Source organism: Lissotriton helveticus, chromosome 1_1 (assembly GCF_964261635.1).
Source record: "Lissotriton helveticus chromosome 1_1, aLisHel1.1, whole genome shotgun sequence".
In the NCBI taxonomy this organism is placed as follows: Eukaryota; Metazoa; Chordata; class Amphibia; order Caudata; family Salamandridae; genus Lissotriton; species Lissotriton helveticus.
The window spans coordinates 1,099,765,131-1,099,786,409 of record NC_136057.1 but is presented as its reverse complement, the minus strand read 5'-3'; positions in this window follow the sequence as shown (position 1 = coordinate 1,099,786,409).

The following is a 21,279-nucleotide window of genomic DNA, read 5'->3' as shown; positions in this document are numbered from 1 at the left end:
ACTCCACTCTCCCCAGCGTATAGGTAATTTTCAGAGGCACTTCTAAAAGCTGGGTTAGTTAAAAATATTCTTGAACGAAAACCCCTCTCAGGGGTGTTACCCAGCGGCCAAGTTTCCCAGTTCCATGTGTAAGTCGGTAGTCCAATCCAGGTGTTTCCTTAGAATTCTAGGGATGGCAGCCCTAGTTTTGTACTGGGTTAGCGTTAAAAAATACTATATGGCCCAGAATTCTTAGAATAAACTGAGAGTGACCTAACTAACCAGGCATGGTTGCTATGAAATGTTTTATTTTTACGGTCTTCTATATTAGAAAATAAGCAGAACCCTCCTAAAAGCAAGTTTACCAGATGACTCCTTCACCAAGGGCGCAATGCCTTTGGCCTTTCTTTTACACATCATTGTATTAAGGTACTATTTTAGGTGAAGGGAGTCAGAACTTCGATACCCATAATGCATTAGATTGTCAACGTCTGGCACTGCACAGTATTCTGCAAACCTTGCTTACATGCAGAACATATGCATGTGTGATAAACATGTCACAGTTCTCGATGCACTCCTTCCTAAGACAATGCTCGCGGTGCAGTAGCTTTGCTCACCAAGGATGCTCTACACAGCACAGCAGCATATACAGTACACAGAAGAGTGCAGTGTTTCTGACACATGCAGACGGGTCAGAACATGTGAGCCCAACCTGTGATGGAAGAAACCAATTCTTGCACCACACTTGTAGTACACCATTAACACTACCTAGAAGTTCAGAAATAAACCTATGCTACCATCTTTGCCAGAGAGCTCACAATTGTTTTCTTTGCAATATATTAGTCCCAGTCATGAGCACAACAGGACTGCGAGTATTAGAATGCAAAGCAAAAACACTGAGCTGGTAACTTCTCCCATGGGGAAGCGGAACTTTAAATTGCAGTGATCTTTCAATGCCCACGTGCTTTGCAAATCTATGTACTTGCCTTGACATTCAACCGGCCAATAAAAGCCAGGCTTTAAAACACACAGCTCCATTCCCTCATTGTGAGCCCCTTCACTTCTTACACCTCAAATTAGCTGTGGAGTCCCTAAACTTAAAAAATAATAATGCTTAATTTGTGCAAGAACTTGCAAGTGGTGGAACTGGCCATGAGCTTAATTTTCAGTATAATTTGGCCAAAAGCAAGAGAGAGAAAGAAGAGAAAAAGTGAGTCAAAAATACGAAACAGTGATTGATGTTTGAAGCAGAAATAGAAAGGAACTTGCAAGACTGAGATAAATAAAGAAGACGTAGGGAAGTGTAAGAAAAGCCCCATAGGGTGAAATCAAAGGTACAAAGCCAACGTATCATCTAATCCCTTGGTAGCACCAACTTTGTTCTCCTAAGAAACCTGCGCTTGTGTTCCCCCCCCCCCACAAATTAAGCACTGAATGCCCCCAGGTTAAAGACTCACTCACCTTCTCTTAGCAGGGCAGTCAGCAGCGTGGCCAGCAGCCCAGTTCTCCGGACACGTGTGACTGAATCACTTTACAGACAGGCAGCAGGACTCGAATCGCTCTGAGAGGAACCAGCATAAATCAAAGCTATAATTACCTATGGTTCCTCACCCTCGCTTCTGTTTCTTCTGGAATGGAGTAATCCCAAGTCCATTTGGAGCCTCCACTAACTCCCCTCGATGAATCCGGATGCTGATCTCGTGCTGCTGATAATGTTAGCAGCTTGAGAGTAGCGCCAGGATAGATTGAACCGGGCTACCTTGATGCTCCATCCGGCACTGGTTGTCTGTGCCTGCTCCCCACCCAGCTGTCTAAGTCAACCAACTTCACTATGGGCAGTATGATGCATGGAAGTTACTGTATGGGTTTAGAAAACATTGCCACATCTGTCCTGTGCTTAGTTACCTCCATGACTTGCCAACCAGAAAGCAATCCAGAAAAGGACCTACTATTGCACTAAAACAGCCACGTTTTCTTAAGTGTTCCATGAATATCTACCATAGCAATCAGTTTGAGCTCATCAATAAGCTGTCTTTCTCTGTGCTAATTCAGAGTTTGTTGGAAGTTAAAGTGCTACTTATAGCACCCTACTAAATCCGATATCCTGGGATTCACAATTTATCTCGTCCGATTAATAGAGTTTTAGTGGTATTTGGAGAAAATATTTAGTTTGACATATTGTGATGCATCAATATCAAAATATTGTGATACAGAATATTGTCAAGAAAATCTTTTTTGGTAAGGAATATTGCTTTGTGAAATAACATTTTATATATTAACTAGCTTACCCGTCGCACGTTGCTGCGATCTGCGAAGAAAGGAAATTCAAGGAAACTCGTCATCATATCATTCAATTTACATTGTGTCATTTTTATTGAAACGTATTCATTTTCATATGGAAAACATTTCAAAGTGTCGTTTTAATTCTATTTATTTATTTGAGTGCTTGTGGATACACGATTTTTTGTTTTTCCATCTGGTGGGTACATCAGTATTCGAAAGATTATGAGGGCCCTAGGGGCCGATTTTTAAAACATTTTTATGCCAGAAACCTTTGCAGGAGTGTACTCAACAACTTCCCAAAGTTTCATGGCGATCGGATGAATGGTGTTTTAATTCTATTTATTTATTGGAGTGCTTGTGGATACACGATTGGTTGTTTTTCCGTCTGGTGCGTACATCAGTATTCGAAAGATTATGAGGGCCCTGAGGGGGGCCTATATTTAAAAATATTTTATGGCAGAAAGCTTTGCAGGAGTGTACTCAACAACTTCCCTAACTTTCATGGCGATCGGATGAATGGTGTTTTAATTCTATTTATTTATTCGAGTGCTTGTGGATACACGATTTGTTGTTTTTCCGTCTGGTGCGTACATCAGTATTCGAAAGATTATGAGGGCCCTGGGGGCAGATATTTTAAAAAAACATATGCCAGAAACCTTCGCGGGAGTGTACTCAACAACTTCCCAAAGTTTCATGGCGATCGGATGAATGGTGTAGTAATGCATAAAGGACAAACAGATAGACAGACAGACAGACATACATTCGTTTTTATATATATAGATATAATTGTAAAAATACGATGTTTTAATTAATTTGATGTGTTTTAGGTGGTAATATTGTTAGTCTAATTGTATATTTAAAAATATATAGTTTATGATTTTCAGTGTTTTAGTAATTTATTTTTAAATGTAAATAGTAATTTTAATTTTCGGCAACGATTTGTTGGGTTTGTAGGGAAATAGGGTGGCAAGATGAATGTATAACTAATTTACATTTAACTGTAAGTATTTTTAATTGTAAATTGATTATTTAATGATTGTCAATTATAATTGCTAGTTTACATTTTTTATTTTATTATGTTAATTTTAATGTATATTTTTATTTTATTATTAATGATGTTATATTTTAGTGCAAGGTTGTTGGGGTTGTAGGGATAAAGAATGGCAAGTTAAATAAAATATAATGAATTACATTTTAATGGTATTTATTTTTTGTAAATCAATTAATAAATGTATTATCAATTATGTCAATTGCTTAATTGTGACATTAGATTTTTGCATGTATTTTGTTCATTAAAATGTATATTTTAATGAATTTGTTTCTTTGTACAATGTTTACAATTGTAAAATATATTTTTTAATTAATATAGTATTTATATTCTTCTATGATCTATAATTTATTATGCTTTATTATACATTAAAACACTTTTAATAATTGATTTGAACTTTTATTGCTATATGTATGTCTTTCAAAGTCCAACGGTTTCCCTAATGTTGCTTAAACTGGATTGGGAATAGTAAATCCAACCCCTCAGGAGCCTAACTCTTTTCCCAACTGTTGCTTAGATAGGACTGGGAATTGCAAATCTAATCTCTATGAAGTCTGATGCTTTCCCTAGTGTTGCTTCAAATGAAGTGGGAATAGTAAATATAACCCTCTGAAGACCATCTTTTTCCCTACTGTTGATTATAGTGGTTTTGCAATATTAATTATATTGCTATTTATTGCTATTATTTATTTTGTAAAAAAAAAAATCTAAATTTGTATGTTATTTGTCCAGAATTGTTTTTAATTTTTATTCTCTAGATAATAAATGTTTTACATACATAGTGTTTTCGTTAATTTAATGTATAATATTATTTGGAAACAACTGTAAAATTAAAACATTATTGTTAATATATTTTAAAGAAATTGTTTTTGTTTTTAAATTTGATGTACAGTGTAAGTAAATACATGTTATTTTAAAATGTTAATTGTGATCTTTTATTTAGGTACAGTATTTCTGTTGGTTTATGTATATGTTTGTTAATTAATGTAATTTACTGTTAATGCTGAAAATTAGAATATTTTAAAATGTGTTTGTTTATTGTTGAATTATTTAAACATATATCTGTACATACATATGTATATATAAAATATTTAGGCGTCATTTAAAAAAATATGCTTAAAGTAGTTAAATGTTTTAAATACACTAATTAAAATACATTATTTTAAAAAAATGATATGTTTGTCGGTTTTTGGCTTATATTCTTAAAAACAATATTTGCGACCGAAAGGTTTTGTGTTTTATATTGTAAGTATAGGAGCACAATATTTTTTGACAACAATATTTTAACACAAAATTTTTGTATTCAGATATTTTTGACGCAATATTCTGTCAGTGATCAGTTTATGCAGGGTGGCATGTAGATGGTGGTGCCTACTGCAAAAAAATCTGCATGTATCTGTAAATACTGCATTGTTTTCTATGCTATATTTCATCAGGTTTGCCATGACGAAATATAATAAAGGTTCGTTTTTTAAAGCACACAGTAATTACCAAGTGTGGTAAATACCAGTCAACTCAAAATTCTATCCCTTAGGGCAAACTGGGCTTTACTAGAAATTCCTACCATCTGAGAATCAGAGCCTTAGTATTTCCACATATCCTCCCTCTCAAGATTTAGGGCCCGATTACAAGTTTTGGCAGTGCGGGGGTAGGCGGTATGCAACCACCCTGCCGCTGCACCGCTGAGACTCACAGCTGCTCAACTCGCTGCCAGATGACGACTTTAAAGTGGTATGGTGTGATGGTGGCATGGCAGTCCCAGGCCTAAGCCTACTTCAGAGGCAGCAGTGCCTTTCAAAAAGGCACCGCGATGGGAACATCTCACATTTTTCCTGCAAGTCATGGACTCAAAAGTCCAAGCCGTGCAGGAACTATTGTGCATGCACAAGGGGAGCACAATGTATGTCCCCCTGTGTGCATTCACAAGTGGAGGAGGCACAGGGGTGTTTCCTCTCCGCCAAATTGTACATGGATGAGGAACCTCCATGACACCACTGGCGGAGAGGAAACTTGTAATGTGCTTCGTGGGACTTTGGACTACGGCCTCCTGACTGCTGCGCTACCTCCAGGGAACAGCAGTTACCTAGCGGCAGCAGCGGTCCCTGGGCGGTCCGGCTGCCCAACTTGTAATGGGGCAGTTTGATCGCTGGTGCGGTGATGGATGGACTACCCATGCGAGTCTGGCGGTCCTTGGACCGCCAGACTTGTAATCGACCCTTTAGTATTAGAGCTTTGTGAATTAAGTAGCATCTTAGTCAAACCTCCTTTGAGAGAGAAATCCCTCAATAGAAACGCAGGAAAGTTCTCTAAAGGAAAGTTTTCAACAGCGAAAAGATTTCTGCCTGCCAAGTCATCATGCCAAGTCATCTATCCGGCCAGTATTATCTATGTTCTTCAATACCATACCAGTTTGTGGGTATTCTTCTACATTATAAATAAGGCTCCCGGTTTTCTGTTTTTAAGGATTTTTACAAATAAATACAGACAGAAAACAATGTGTTTTCTGTCTGCATTTATTTTTAAAAGTGGATAAATACCGAAAATTGGGCTTCTTTTAAGTGACTCTGTGCTGTCTTTCATGAATTATAGGCCAACAGCTGAGCAGATTGGACCGCAGGGAAATTTAAAAAACAGCACGTATTTTAATTAAATAATGCCATGTCTCAAACTACATTTGTGGTACAATGCTACTATTTACCAGTGGATGTTATATAATATTTGGCAGCTTAAATAGCTAAAACAGACAAACATAAAAGTATGAGTGCAAGTCTATCAGTTAAATAAATATGGAAATGTACAGTTTTACAACTTCATTTGTCCCAAAACACCTAATAAATATGGATAAATGCAGATAAAGGGACAAAATAAATATGGATAAATACAGGCGGAAATGCTAAAAATATAAATACCATAAAACCGGGAGCCCTAAATATAAATCTCAATAAAATAGCATGGAATCACAAAGAATAGCACAGTATCTCGGAATGTCCGGATGTTCAATTCAAAAGTGTGAGATGGTTTCAATGAGTACAGCCTATGATTCCCTTTTATATCTTGACTAGATTGACGAGCCATTCCTTAGAGAAAGTGCTCACAGGTATTGTTCTTAATATACCAATCATTACAAAGTAACCATTATTGGCCAATTTAAAGTAAGAAGTTACAAATCAAATAAGAAAAATAAAGTGAAAGTAAAGGAAATGGAAGTAATTTATCAGTTATGGGGAATTCAAAACTGTGAATTTACAATTCAAATGAAAAATGAATAAAAGATAATTGTCAACAAAAAAAATAAAAAGCCAAAAAGTGTCCCATGAAAAATCAATGGAAAACCAAAAATACTGTTCAAGCTAACTTATTTCCAAATGCCTTACAGGGAGTGACGAGGACCAAGTTTTCCCATGTGCCCAAATTGACAGGCCACACAGTTGGCTGCAGGGTGGGGGCTTCTCAAACTAAAGGATATTACCTTCATAAGTGGAAGTTGTGTAACACCAAACTGGAGTTTGCATCTCATGTAAATTGTACAAGGTTGAGTCCTTCTGACTAGGGGCCAGCAAATATTTTCCAAAAGACAGTAAAGTGAGCAAAATCAGAAATGTTTGCCTCATTAAAGACAGTGAAGGAAGGTGAAGGTCCCTTGTAGAAAATTATGCTATGTGTTGAGGGGCGAGAAACACCATCTCAATCAGGGTGAAACACAAGAAAACCCCAAATTAACATGTGCTTAACCCTATTAGCTGTGCACACAGCAGGTTAGCTTAAGTTAGAGGCAATATGTAAAGTATTTATGCAGCACTTCAAACAGTAATAAAGTGAAAACACAACACAAATAAAAATCCCACCCCAATTTAGAAACATAGAGTAAAATGTAATGTATTTGAGACCTAAACATCAAAAATCCAATCATTAGAACCTGATATATGCAATTTTAATGTTTTAAGTGAAATAGTGCAGGAAGAACAAAGCGCCAACCAACTATGGGTATCTGGTCACACCGGATCAGGGCAAAGTTACTAGGCTGACCACGATGGAGCAGGGGCTGGATTCAGGGACCAAGTTAGCCCTACTGCACTAAGAACCTTAAATCCTGGTTGCGGAGCATTGAGAATCCTGCATCATGGATGCATCGCAGAGTGGTAGTTACGAGGAAGCTACATGGCAGTGATGCAGAGCACTGTATCATCGCCAAGGATGGTGTATACAAAGAGCTTGCAATGCAGAGTCCTTTGTCGAAGATGTGTCGTGCAGCTGCAGTTCCAAGGAAGCTGTGGGATTGCAATGCGAAGTCCTGTGTCATCATTGAGGATGCCATTGATGAGGGACGTGCGATGCTAAGGCCTTCACCGAGGATGCATCTTGCAATGGTCCTTCCAAGGAAGCTGCTGGTTGTGATGCAAGGTCCTGCAGCGGGGATGTGTCGCACAGGGGAGGTTTTGATGTGGGTGTGAGGAGATGCATTGTGCTGCATTTGTTCTACTCACAGGACCGCAACTGGGCTGGCAGTGCACTTTCAAGCTGGCTTCCAAGGGTGCAGGGCTGGGGTGGCACCACCTGGGGAGTAGGAATCACATCAGACAGAGTCCAGTTGCTGTGTTCAAGGTGGCTGGAGCCAATTCTGTCCCTGAGACTCTGATCAGGATGCCACTAAACTAGCCATTGGAGACATTCTGATGGTTGCTGGGTTCAAGATGCAGGTCCAATCCTCTTCATTCAGGCAGCAGGGGAGCATAGCAGAAGGGAAACCGACCCATGTTCAGTTTCACTGATAGAGAATTTCACTGTTCACAGCATGTCGTCTAAGACATGCTCATAGTCTTTTGTTTATTTTTTTCACTGGCATGGGTTGGTTGGGAGCAAATGAAGGTAATTAATTGCATGGATTATTTAAAGATACTGATTTTCACCTGGTTCCATTTGGTAATATCTACAAGGGGATCCACATATCATTGGTCGGTTAAAGGATGGCCTGATACATGGTAGCTTTAAACAGTTGACCTCGTTTCATATAAATACGGAATTGATGTACTGGTTCTCTCACCAGCCATAGGCGCACTCTGTGCCTAATACTTGGTAAACAGTTCTGGTTACATTGCCATATTTTATTGCTTATTTTTGGCTGAGCAGTGTTTCATTTGTATGCATGCAATCCAGGCTTCAGTTATCATGGGTTTCATGTACACGTTATGTAGTTACATAGCACGTAGGTATGGTAGCATTTTAGTTACTGGATTTTATACTGCTGTCTCTCCTTAATTTGGGGGAGTTATATGTGGACTTTTGGATTGTTTTAAGTGGGGTTCAGCACCTAATTGGTGGATTTTGTTATGGGTCACAAAAGAACAGTCATAGCAGGGTTGTAATTTCAGGTTTTGATGTTTTAGTTACCTCTGAGGAAGGGAATCTTTCCGAAATGCATTGGGTACATTTTTAAGACGCTGTTTCATGATGAATATTGAACCCTCATATGCTGCTGAGAAAAGCCTGGATTGGCTACTCTGGAAAATTTGTGATTATAAATTTCTGAGGCATGCCATTTTTTTTTAATTAAAACACAGAGAACTTTTCAATTAAAAATAAAAATATGAAAAATTGGTTGAAGATTTTATATTTATACATGTGCTGCACATCTTTTTTGGGGGACCTGACAAGGCTCCAGCGTGTGATATATACAAAAGATTTATTTTGCCAGGTTGAAATGGCAGTTTACACTGCACCCACAAGCTGCAATGGCAGGGCTGAAACATGTTTAAAGGGCTACTTAAGGTGTTGACACAATCAGTGCTACAGGCCAACTAGAAGCATTTAAGTTACATCTCCTGGATCCTTGCAATACCACTTTACTAGGGACTTTCAGGTAAATTAAAGGTGGCAATTGTTTGTTAGCCAAATGTGATAAAGCTTAAGGGAGAGAGCTTGAAAACTTTAGCACTGGTTAGCAGTGGTAAAGTGCTCAAAGTCCTTAAGGCAGAAAAAACAAAATCAACAAAAACAGGAGGAATGAAGATAAAAAGCTAACGGAAAACTACACGAGGGATGAGTGTCAAGAGTGTTTAGAGCTTACATGCATTCAGGTGCCATGCTCCTTTAGGCTTTGTGGAAGTGTGGCTGAATACTGCAGAGCAAACTTGGGTGCTTCTGTTGCACAGGCCACACTGGTGCTTTTGCTCTCATGGCATGCAGAGAGATGGTCTGTGAGTTGTATAAAAGATTCAGTGGGAAGGGTGACAGGTGACCAGCAGCATACAACACATAAAAAGGATGTTAAATGGGGGCTTCTTCTTTGTATGCCTAACCCATGCAATGAGATTCAGGAAGACAAGTGACCCATAGACAAGACTTATTTCCCCCTTACTATGATAAAGGTTGTATCAAGGGCAATCTACCCTAGATTTCCAATCCCAGAAAAAAAGGGTTTCCCTATGATGTCAGTTCCTGGTTAAATTATATGTAAAGAGGAAGCTACAAGTGATGGATGTATCCCAACATATTTGTTCCCTTATTTTTGTTGCATTCATTGCCTATTTACTGGTATATTTGTCCCTTAACTTTGATCCTTTATAGGTGGAGATTCTGTTGGATTTCTTATGGATTTTAATTGTTTAAATTGTCCTTCTTCCTGATCTTGGTGTCATTTCATAGAAGACGATTGATCAGACCTTCTCGGTGCCCAGTCCTTGACAGTCCTGCGGGCATCACCTCTAATACTAGAAATCCTATGTAGCCGCTGCAACAAACCTTACATAGGTATAATGTGAGGGGAGGGTGGGAAAGAGTAGACTGTGGGAGAGGGGCTAGCAGGTCAGAGTGAAGTGACTTGGCTGAGAGCAATTAGTTGTTAGGAGGCTGGATACCTGATATGTAGGGTTCTGAGCAGTAAAAAGCTAGAATCAATGCCAACTCACGGGTGCACATGGCTTGAACTTGTGATGCAAGTTTTTTTCAGGTCAGCAGTATAGTTCTTTTTGGCACACTTTAAAACATGATAAAAATGAGTTTCCCCTTTGTTAGATCTTCTTTAAATGTTTTGGATATGTCTCAGTGTAACTTTGTCCTCTCACTGGAATTGTTGTTTAAGGGACTAGTAATCCGATCTAGCTTTTCCAGTTTAATTCTCACAATGGGGTCCTCGGGGGGAGTGAGTGCTAAGCGGTCTCCCCCCGGGGATTTTCGCCAAATGGTACAGACCATTCAGCGCTGATTGGCGGGAAGCAGAGAGCAGCGCGAGACCGGCTGGGACCTCAGGTAGGCGAGGTGTGAGCGCCGTAAGTGCGCAGTTGGTGAGGAGATTAGGAGGGCGGTTTTATGCGAGGCGGTGTGGCGTCTGACAAGCCGTCAAGAAAGAAGTCTTTGCCGGAGAAATGGTGTCGCAAGAAGCGCTGAGGGACGCGCTGCGCGTCATCGCGGAGGCAGGCAGGAGTGACCTGTTGGCAGACGGAGCTGACGACGCTGTTGCCCTTTCTGTCAGGCCGCCAAGGAGAAATGTGGTGAAGGGCGTCCAGCGAGCTGTGGGCGCTTGCAGGCCGCTGTCTTTGGCGGGTCGAGGGCTCAGGAGAGCGCGTTCGGCGAGGGGAAGAGGAGCGTCGACCGTGAGGGGCGGCCAGCTGCCTGCAGTGGGAGGTCGGAAAGCACATTCACTTTCACCGGCATTACTGAGGGGTCTGGCTGGTGCACAAGACTGCCGGGTGAGTCCAGAGAGCTAATGGGCAGGAGGCAGGTCCTGGCGGGGGGCGGGCCTCAGAAACAGGTGAGAGTTGCAAGGGGTAGGGGGGCCGAGGTGCAGGCTCAGACTCTGACAGGTTAATGAGCTCCAGGCCAATAGCGGTTTTTAGTGTGCCTCAAGCTGCAAGTTGTGCACAAGTGCAGATGGCTGACAAGCAAGTGGGGGTTCTCCCCTTGTCAGGTCCCAAAGAGGCACAGGCTTTGGCACTGGTGAATTATTCCAATGGAAGTGAGGAGGACATGGCAGAGCAGCGTCAACAGGTGTTAACCTTACAGGAGCGTAAGAATACTGTGCCGGTAATTTTCAACAGAATGGAGGCGCAAGACTCAGGGGGCATGGAGGGAGTGGGTTGTTTGAATTTTGTACAAGATGCACGGGATACCCAGCAAGACAAGCAAGCATATGGTCAAGCATTTTTGGGTGGACAGGACAGCTGGCACGCTGCGCAGGAGAGAGAGGGTTCGGTGTCAAGGAGGCCCCAGGATGATTATAGGGATTTTATGTATGACAATGGTCTTGAAAACACACGTTTTAACAAGGAATACATTTTTCCTGTTGCGCGACCGGCGCCAGAGGGTTTTGGGCAGGAAGAAGAAGAGCTTAGGGAGATTTTAGATGGGCAGTGGGTGTGTATTGAACATGCTCAGGTGGAGGACACGCATGGCCGCAAAAACAGCGAAGGGGTCATCAGTAGAGGCGCTGCCTTGGTGGGTAGACAGGAGGAGAGGTCACGTTTCAGTTTGCCTGCTCACAATAGGGCCCGGAAGAAGACAGGCACAGGCGGAGGATATGGCAGAGCAGCTGAGACAATCAAGGCGGCCACTGGTCAATGTGGCGACAATGTAGAATTTTCAGCGGATTCATCGCAAGCGGGCAGGCTTTTAGAGCGAGAGCCTGTTTTAAATTGGCAAACCTATGATGGGGGTTGGGAGATGGAGAACATCCGGGAGGAAGTCAGCAAATGATTTTTCCTCGGAGCACGCAGGAAAGGGAGGTTGAGATTGAGGAGGATTGGGGGAGGGGGGACTGGAGGGGGAGGGTTGGGATGATACGAGGGTGGTGCGGAATAAGGACAAGGATAAGGGGAGGGGCGGTGGGACAACAAAATCTGTTCAATCTTTTCAGGTGGAACATGAAGATGTGGCATCCTCGGATCAACATGAGAATCATGAGCGGATCTCTCAAGCGGATTTGAGGAGGAGAGCGGAGCAACTACCAAAGGGTAAGCCGCAATGGTGGGTGGCTTGGGGCGCGGGAGCAGGTATGGGGGGAAGCAGCTGGGGAACACAGAGCGGAATACACGGATGCAGCAGGTGGCGCATCCACCAGCAGGTGAGGAAGTTGGTGAGAAAGGTCAAAATCACAGACAAGATGAACAAAAAGAGGGGGCAAGTTTGCCAAAAAGATTGCCTTATATGGGTTTGGCGATGCCTTTAGGCTCGTATTTGTCAATTAAAACTAAACAGAAAATATGGCAGCATGAATATATTGATGTTTTTTGTTTACTGCATCGTGATGTCCAGGCAAGGGAAGGTTCAAAAGAAGAAGATATGGAAATAGCAAGGCGTCCCAGAGTCCCTCGTAGTATAGACAATTGGACATTGGCCTTTTTAATCTTTGCCAGCATTTACTGCGAAAGATACCCTGAAAGGGCGGTCTCAATATTTAAATACATGGATGTAGTGAGGAAAGCACACATGCATTTTGGGGGTTTCTCATGGTTAAATTATGATGAGGAGTTTCGGGCGAGGATGGGACTGGGTGGAGACAGACCATTGTGTGACATAGACGCTGAACTGTGGCTTCAGTGGATGTCCGCTTCACACCCTCCGGCAACGACACACACGGCTAGTGGGTTGCCGGTGACGTACCGGCCCTTTCTTGGGCGGGCCGCCCAGGGAGGAGCGGGGACGATGGCCAGAGGACAGGCAAGTGGTATGGGAGCCTGCTGGAATTACAACAGGGAATATTGCAGCAGGCCCTACTGCCGATTCAAACATGAATGTTCACAGTGTGGCGGTAGGCACACACTCTCTCAATGTTTTCCAGCAGCGCCAGGTGCGATGGGACATAAGTTCCCGGAACCAGGACAATCAGCAAGGGGGAGAGGGGCACCACTTCCTCCTTTATCAAAGGGCTTTTACCCCAATTAAGTGGCAATTGTTCATACCTTGGCTTAATGCTTACCCAGACTGGCAGGCGGTGGCTAAACTATATTGGGGATTTAAGGATGGCTTTCGAATAGGCTATCAGGGTCCTAGACTCAAAAGATGGGCGGACAACCTGAAGTCTGCAAAAGAATTCCCGATGTGGTGAGAGGCAAATTAGCAGAAGAGGTCAAGTTAGGTAGAGTGGCTGGCCCCTTTTCGCAATTGCTTTTTGAAAATTTGATAGTTTCACCATTAGGGGTCATTCCCAAGAAGACACCGGGTGAGTATCGAATGATACAGCACCTCTCCTGGCCAGAGGGCAGCTCTATTAATGATTTTATTGCGGAGGCAGATACAGCAGTGTCATACACCACAGTGGATGAGGCTATCAGATTGGTCAGAGAGTTGGGGGAGAAAGCGGAGCTAGCAAAATGCAACATACAATCGGCGTTCAGGTTGATCCCGATACATCCAGCAGACTTTGAATTAATGGGTATGCAGTTTGAAGGCTCTTTTTATTTTGACAAAGTTCTCCCAATGGGATGTGCAGTTTCATGTGCTCATTTTGAACTTTTTAGTTCATTTTTACAGTGTATTTTCCAACAAAGGTGTAGCACAGGTAAAATTTGCCATTACTTGGATGACTTTCTATTCATAGGAAAGGCACAATCTAGGCAGTGTGAAGTTGCTTTGAATACTTTCCAGAGCATGGCCGCAGAATTTGGGGTACCCCTGGCGCCAGACAAAACAGAAGGCCCAGCTACTAAGATTACATTCTTGGGCATAGAAATCGATACAGCTGAGATGATGGCAAGGCTTCCACAGAATAGGTTGATGGAGATTAGAGCATGTGTCACGGATGCATTGCAGGTTGAAAAGTTACAGTTACGACATGTGCAGCATTTATTAGGTGACTTAAACTTTGCGTGTCGAGTTGTAAGAGCAGGGAGGACTTTCTGCCGACAACTGGGTATGGCCATGTCGGGGGTAACTATGCCGCATCACAGGATCCGACTCACTAGAAGCATGAAAGAAGATTTGAGGATATGGCTTTTGTTCCTCCAAGACTTTAATGGAGTGTCTTTAAATTTTGTTGAAGAAGCGATGCTTTGGCAGGTGCAGCTTTATTCAGATGCATCAGGTTCAAATGAATTTGGAATTTTTTGGGATTGGCGTTGGTGCGCTGAAGAGTCGCCTGATAGGTGAAAGACACAGGGTCGTAGTATTGCATTCCTCGAGCAGTTCCCACTATTAGTTGCACTGCTAGTATGGGGATCTGAACTTAGTAACAGGACAGTACTTTTCCACGTGCCAGTGGTTAATTTAGTTAACAGACAGAAAGCAAAGGACCTGAGAGTACTGAGTTTAATGAGGGCTTTTATGTTGTTGAGCCTTAGATTGAATATAGTGTTCAAGGCAAAACACATATTAGGAGTAAATAACACAATAGCTGATGCACTTTCTCGTTCCCAGTGGGACAGATTTCGGTTGCCGGCTCCGGGAGCAGCAGTCATGAAAACACAGATTCCTCACAGCGTTTGGACCCTAGGGGACTGAGGATCGTGCAGCTTGTGGAACAATCTGTTGCGCCGGCCACTCAATGAAGTTACCTGCTGGCATGGCACAAATTTTTTAAGTTATGGCAAGAATTTTAATTCTATAACCAGTAATGAGGCGCCAATTCCTTTTCTGTTAGACTTTGTCCTGGAATTGGTCAACAAAGGGCTGTCTCATAGCACGATAGCATGAAAATTAGCGGGGATATCTTTTTATGGGCAGCTGTACTGGGGCTTTGATCCAATTAACAATGTCCTGGCAAAACATTTTTTTAAAAGGGTTGCAGAGAGAAAATTCCACTCGGCCCAACGGGAGAGCCCCCATTTCATTTGCTTTATTACAGCAACTGCTACTGAAATTACCTGCATCCTGTTATGATGTTCATGAAGTTAGAATGTTCAGGTTATGCATGATATGGTTGTTCTTCGGAGAATTTCGAGTTTCGGAATTGTTAGGTTTAAGGGCAGAAAAAGGTTTAGAGAGCTCGGAGGTCTTTTTAGAGGGGAATGTTTTAAAAATTTGGTTACGAAAATCTAAAACTGATCAGCTGGGGCAAGGTTTGTGGATACATCTGAGTCCTAGCCACACAAAGGGGTGTTGCCCTGTGGGAGAATGGAGGGAATTTAAGTCTGCGCATGCATTTTCAGAGGGGGCGATTTTTGTTCACAAGTCCGGGGAAACATTTTTGAGCCATCAGCTGCTGTCAGTCCTGAGGAGGGCTTTGTTACTCCTGGGTAAGGATCCATCCAAATTTGCTACACACTCATTCAGGATCGGGGCAGCGTCAGAGGCAGCTAGGTTAGGGTTGAGTTGGGGAGCAATTAAAAAGATAGGCAGATGGCGCTCTACATGTTGTGCGTGATATGTGCAAAAAAACCCAAAAAAACCAGGATGATGGTTACTAGTTCTGTGTTAATTCGTTTTTTCTTTCATTTAGGTGATGTTCAGGGTTTATGTACAAGTAAAAAACAGGTATGGATCAAAGGCCACTCGTTTGTCAAGTGGGCTGCGATTTTTGCGGAACACCAGATCTATGGAAGAAATCTGGGCATCCCCAGCGCTGGACATGAACTTTACTGGTGCGGTAAAGGGGGGATGAGATGGGACAGTTTATTTCCATTGCTTGCAAAAATCAGATATGACAGAGGCGGTCCAGATCTGTTGCTACTCCATTTAGGAGAAAATGACTTGGTAGTGGATTCTGGTTTAGCTCTTATAAAGAAGATGCAACTGGATTTAGCAGTTATCAAACACAACTGGTTGGGTACTAGGATTGTATGGTCTGCATTTGTTTTCAGGAAACATTGGAGGAATGCTGTGAATCAAGCAGCAATGGAGAAAGCCAGGAAAAAACTAAACAGGGCAATGAAAATTTTTTGTTTGGCTATGGGGATTCAGACTGTGGCACATGATAACATCACGGGTAGGGAAGGCAATTTGTTTCGAGACGATGGAGTACATCTCACTCAATTGGGAATGGCATACTATATTCTAGAGATAAGAGATCTTTTGTCTAAAGAGTTGAACGTTGATTTATGGGTCTCTTCAGGAATGGTGGAAGAATAAAAAAAAAAAGAATCAAACAGTGTTGTTGGTGGGGTTCAGGAAAAATCTGTTTTTTCCTGAGTGGCGGAATAGGGGGATGTCAATGTCTAGAGCGGACTTGATCGTCCTTCATGAGAGAGGGTGGGGGAGGATCAGGATGGGGAAAAGGAAAGGAAAAACAAGGAAATTGAAATATGTTTGAAATATGGGGTGAAATCAGAAAATGAAGCTTATGTTTGGTTTTGGTCAAAACAGTTACAAGCGAATACAAGTTTGAAATAAAATGATATGGTTTTGGTTTACAGTTACAAATTGTACGGTACCGAAAAGAAATATAAAACATGGAGTTAATAAGCTGTTATTAGAAAATTGCCTGATCTTATGAACAAAAGTGGCCTTTTATGCTACGGTGATGTTATCTTTGTGTTCTTTCTTGGGTTGGGCTGCTTTGGGCGACAAGCTTTAGTCCAGATTCGTTCACTTACTGTTAAATGTACATACTAAGCAGGCCAGTGATTCACTCTTGAAACACAGAAGCCGTAGCAAACAAATTTCAGCAAGCAACTTGCTGTTCTACATCATACACTGACCTCAATTTACCTGCAGGCCACTTCAGGTTTATGACAGGTTACATTTCTCGACAAAGTCTATTCACCTTCCTTAGGTGTTTCCTCCACAGGGGTAATAGGAACTAAGCTTCTCATTTTGCCGTCTTTAGCTCCCTTGAGAAGGTCTGTGCTGGCGTCTTTCAAGGTAACCCCCAACACCCTACTGAAGGAAGGATATGTAGCCTACACTAAACGGTTTTGCACTCACAATATATCAAATTTACAATAAAATAAGCTAAGGAAAGGTAGCAACTAGAGCCCGGACCCAATTTGAATAATATTCCCAAAAATAGCAAAGATTAAAGGAGAGGTTTTGCGGCTGTACAAGACCCCACTGGAACCAACCCAAGAATCTAGGTAGGCTCCAGCCGCGGCCGGTAGCGGGAGTACCGACCGGGCAGTGACGTGGGGAGGGGGAGGGGCAGGGTAGTAATGTATGGATTACGGACTTAAAAGGTAAGTAAACATAAAAATAAATAAAACGAATTTTGTTGCACACACTCCATCGCATTTGGTGATGCAGTGTGTGCAACGAAATTCGTTTTATTCATTTTTATGTTTACTTACCTTTTAAAGTCCGTAATCCATACATTACTACCCCCCACCCTGCCCCTCCCCCTCCCCACGTCACCGCCCAGCCGGTACTCCCACTACCGGCCGTGGCTGGTAGGCTCATATGACAATCTGGGTAGAGGCACTTAATAGGGAAATCAAATCAAAACAAAGGGAGGTTCTCAGTCAAAATACAAATAAATGATCTATTAGTTGTAAGAATAAAGAAATTATTTGCAAAGTGATGTATGGCTAGTATTACACCCTGGTGCACTTAAGCCACCTTTATCTAAATGTTAACCAGGAATGCTGGTGGGGTGCAGTTTATAAGGTATGGATGTGCATATATTGTAGAACTGTCTAATAGTAAAAGCCATTCTGAGACGAGGTTGGGAAAACTGTGCCACACATGGTAGGTTACCTCTGGTCTGATGACCCAGCAGTTTTGATGTCAGGCCTAAGGCTTCCAGGACACATACACAGGAGTAGACTGCAACACTGAGTTGCTGTGTTTTGGAGCTGCAAAATGAGCCTCTGCTTTTATTTGTAAAAATAAAGAGAATCCCCCAGTCACACAATGGCATCACAGGCTGTTGCCAATGCTGGCCATGGAACACTTGACCCGTATGCTGGAAGACTCAGTAACTTACTTTGAGAGCAAATGGAGATCACTGCTAGATGTGCTGGACAGTGGAGGAGCACATACCTTGTGTCCACCACGTTGGAGAGCAATAGGAATGTTTGTACCTGATGTATGAATGATGCATACTTGGGGGAGGGATGATGCGATCATGTATTCTGAGATTACTATAGGATGGAAACCTATATGGTGTGGGAAGGAGGATAGTTAAAAGTTAAAGTATGTTGATTGCTGATTATTGAATAATGAAACCCTAATAAACATAATTTTGCCATAAATAAGCTAAGTATGTCCTTTGAGATTTGCTTTCTGACTACCTAAATCTCACAAAGGTATCTGATGAAAAATACAAATGGTGGCGGACATCCTCCATGCAAAGGCTCTCTCTCAAATCTACAAAAACATCCCACAGACGTTCCCCTCCGAAAACTATCTAGACATTTTTCTTATTTTTCTGGACTGCAAAGTATACCCAAATACAGAATGCATCTGCTAGTGAACCTGGGTGTACTTCAATGGTGAAAAACACTGCAAGAACCATTCACAAGCTTCTAGGCGGAGAATAGTCACATCTCTGCCTCTTCATTCGGTCATTAGTCCAGCTAAGCCTTTAAAACTGCTAGCTTCTGGTAGATCACTGTATGCCCCTAGCATAAGCTCAATAGTGTTCCTTCCAACCAGGAGATGGAATTATCTCTGTCCCTGAATTGAAAATATAAGAAATCTTTATACTTCTACAACTTCCAATACTGAAACATGTATTTGAAATCATTTTTAAAATGTGTTTGTTTTAGACATAATTAAGCATGAGTGCTGCTAAATGAAAGCAGTCAGAAAACCATTAAACAATTATAGATTTTGATCTTTATTATTCAATTGATATATTGAAACATTGCTTCATCGCCAGCTTACTTTAGACCTCTGTGCATCACAAATACGTTTCTAGTTTGTATTAAAGTGACACTTCACTAGCCATCCTCTTAATTTACATCAAATTGCACAGCAGCCTGCACGTGTACAGTTCCCTTAGAGTATTATGGTTATGAGTATTGCACACCTTATAGAGACAGCTTAGTTATCTGTTGTTGTGTCACAACAGCCTGTGCAGTGGCCACAAACTTGATATTAGTTCTCAGACCTCACAATAAGCAATTGGGATTTCTCTTCAAATTTCTTTTGAAGAGATGAAGACCTTTCCTGTTCCTCACATATATCAGCAAAGATGAGCAAAATAAAATATTGGTTTATACTCTGTTAGTGATATCTCTTAACAGTATATTTACAAATAGAGTTAATTTCCAAACACAATTATATTCCTAAGAATACTTATCTGTATTTAGTTCCGACTTCAGCATCTTTCAAAAATATTAACAATCTCCATAGGTCTCCATGAGTTCTGGTAAAAAGGTCCTTGCTGCAGCAGTAATATATCTTGATTACCTAGCAAGGATGCTTTGTGCCAGAAAGAACTTAGACTTGCTAACTTAAAAGTGGCTGCTGCCATTTGTAAACATAGTGAGAAACCTGTGACTTAACCTAATGGGAAATAAAATGTGTTGTGCAGTCTGCCGTTGAAGACGCAACACCCCTTTATAAGCGACACCAACACTCCACACTCACTGCAAGCTTTTAGCGGCATATTATCAAGGGGGTTTCTCTCCGCTTTTTTGGCTTTAAAAGCCAAGAAAGCGGAGATAAAATTATCTCCCTATTACCTAGCTGTCGCTAACACCAGTTAGCGACAGCTAGTAGGAGATAGCGACCATCTTGGGCCCCGCTTTGCATGTCAGTGATATTTATCACTAATGACATGCAAAGTGGGTGTGCCAAGATGTTAGCGACTGGAAACAGTCGCTAACATCGCTATCTCCTATTACCAACTTTTGGAGATATTCGCGCTAAGCGCGAATAGCTCCAAAAGCTAACACCTGCCCCATAGCAGTTCTTAGCCATGTTATCCAATGGTAGGTGGATAACATGGCTAAGAGCATTAGCTCGGTAATGCATGAATATCGCTGAATTTTCAGCGATATTCATGCATTTCGACGGTTTTTATCGCTTAGGAGATATACCTTGATAATAGCAATGTTCCTAAGCGATAAAAATCGCCGCAGCTCAGCGATAAAAATATCGCCGTTAACCAACATAGCGATAATTATCGCTAGTTGTTGGTAATATGCCCCTTAGTTTCTCTGAATGCGTGCACAAACTGCAGTTTCAGAGTAATGCACTCATGTGCCTGCCGAGTGAGAAAAGGAAAATGCAGGCCACGGGTCATGACAGTAGATACCTTGAGCCATGAAAGTCTGTCAAATCAGAACAAATTTACCTGAGCATTGATCCCATACTGTGCTAAACAAATGGGCAGAACACCCCTTGCTACACTAGGGGCCATATTACACATAGAGTGCACATTTTCGGTTTGCGCCATGGCACAAATTTAAATAGGTGGGCCGTATGCAAACAGGGAAAGTATGCCCTATTACAGGGAATACGCTGCACCCACGGCAGCCGTGAACTAGTGCTGCTCCAGGGAAAGTGCATTCTAGTGAAATATCAAGCAACTGCTTTAAAGTCGCTCCGTGCAACCCGCCTGCACTTTAAAGAAGGATTAGAGATCCCTTTGCAGGATGGTGCAGTGAGTGACTGAGCCCTCTTGCAAGGGGATGTCTCTTCCCCCTAAACATGGCTACCATCAGGGTGCGCACTGACAGTGCACCACCTTAATGTGGCACACTTTCTCTAAGCCTCCTGAAAGCTTCTTTGTATTTGCGCCTACTTCCATAATATGGTTTGGCCACATCCCCTTGCAAATGAAGGAACACCCTCATAAGATAGCGCTGCCGCTACAGGTGCACCAGAGTTATCTGTATTGCAGAAGGGGCTGAAAAGTGTCTACAGGCCCTTCTGTAATAAAAAGAATTCCATGGGGTGCACAAAGTGGGCACACATGCTCGTTGCACCCTTGGGGCATCTGCTATGATACTTCCCCAGGTATAAGAGTAGAAGCCCACATTGCCGTAGAAGCATTCAAGAAATTGTTAATGAATATAGAGACACCAGGGCACTGTCAGGAACAAACAGATATGAGTTGGAGTGCCTTGTCCTCAGTTGTCCACTCCCTGCTAGAAGAGAACATAGGAGGACATGGAAAACCATGCGGTTCAACTAAGGTAAAGAGGAGTGATCCAACA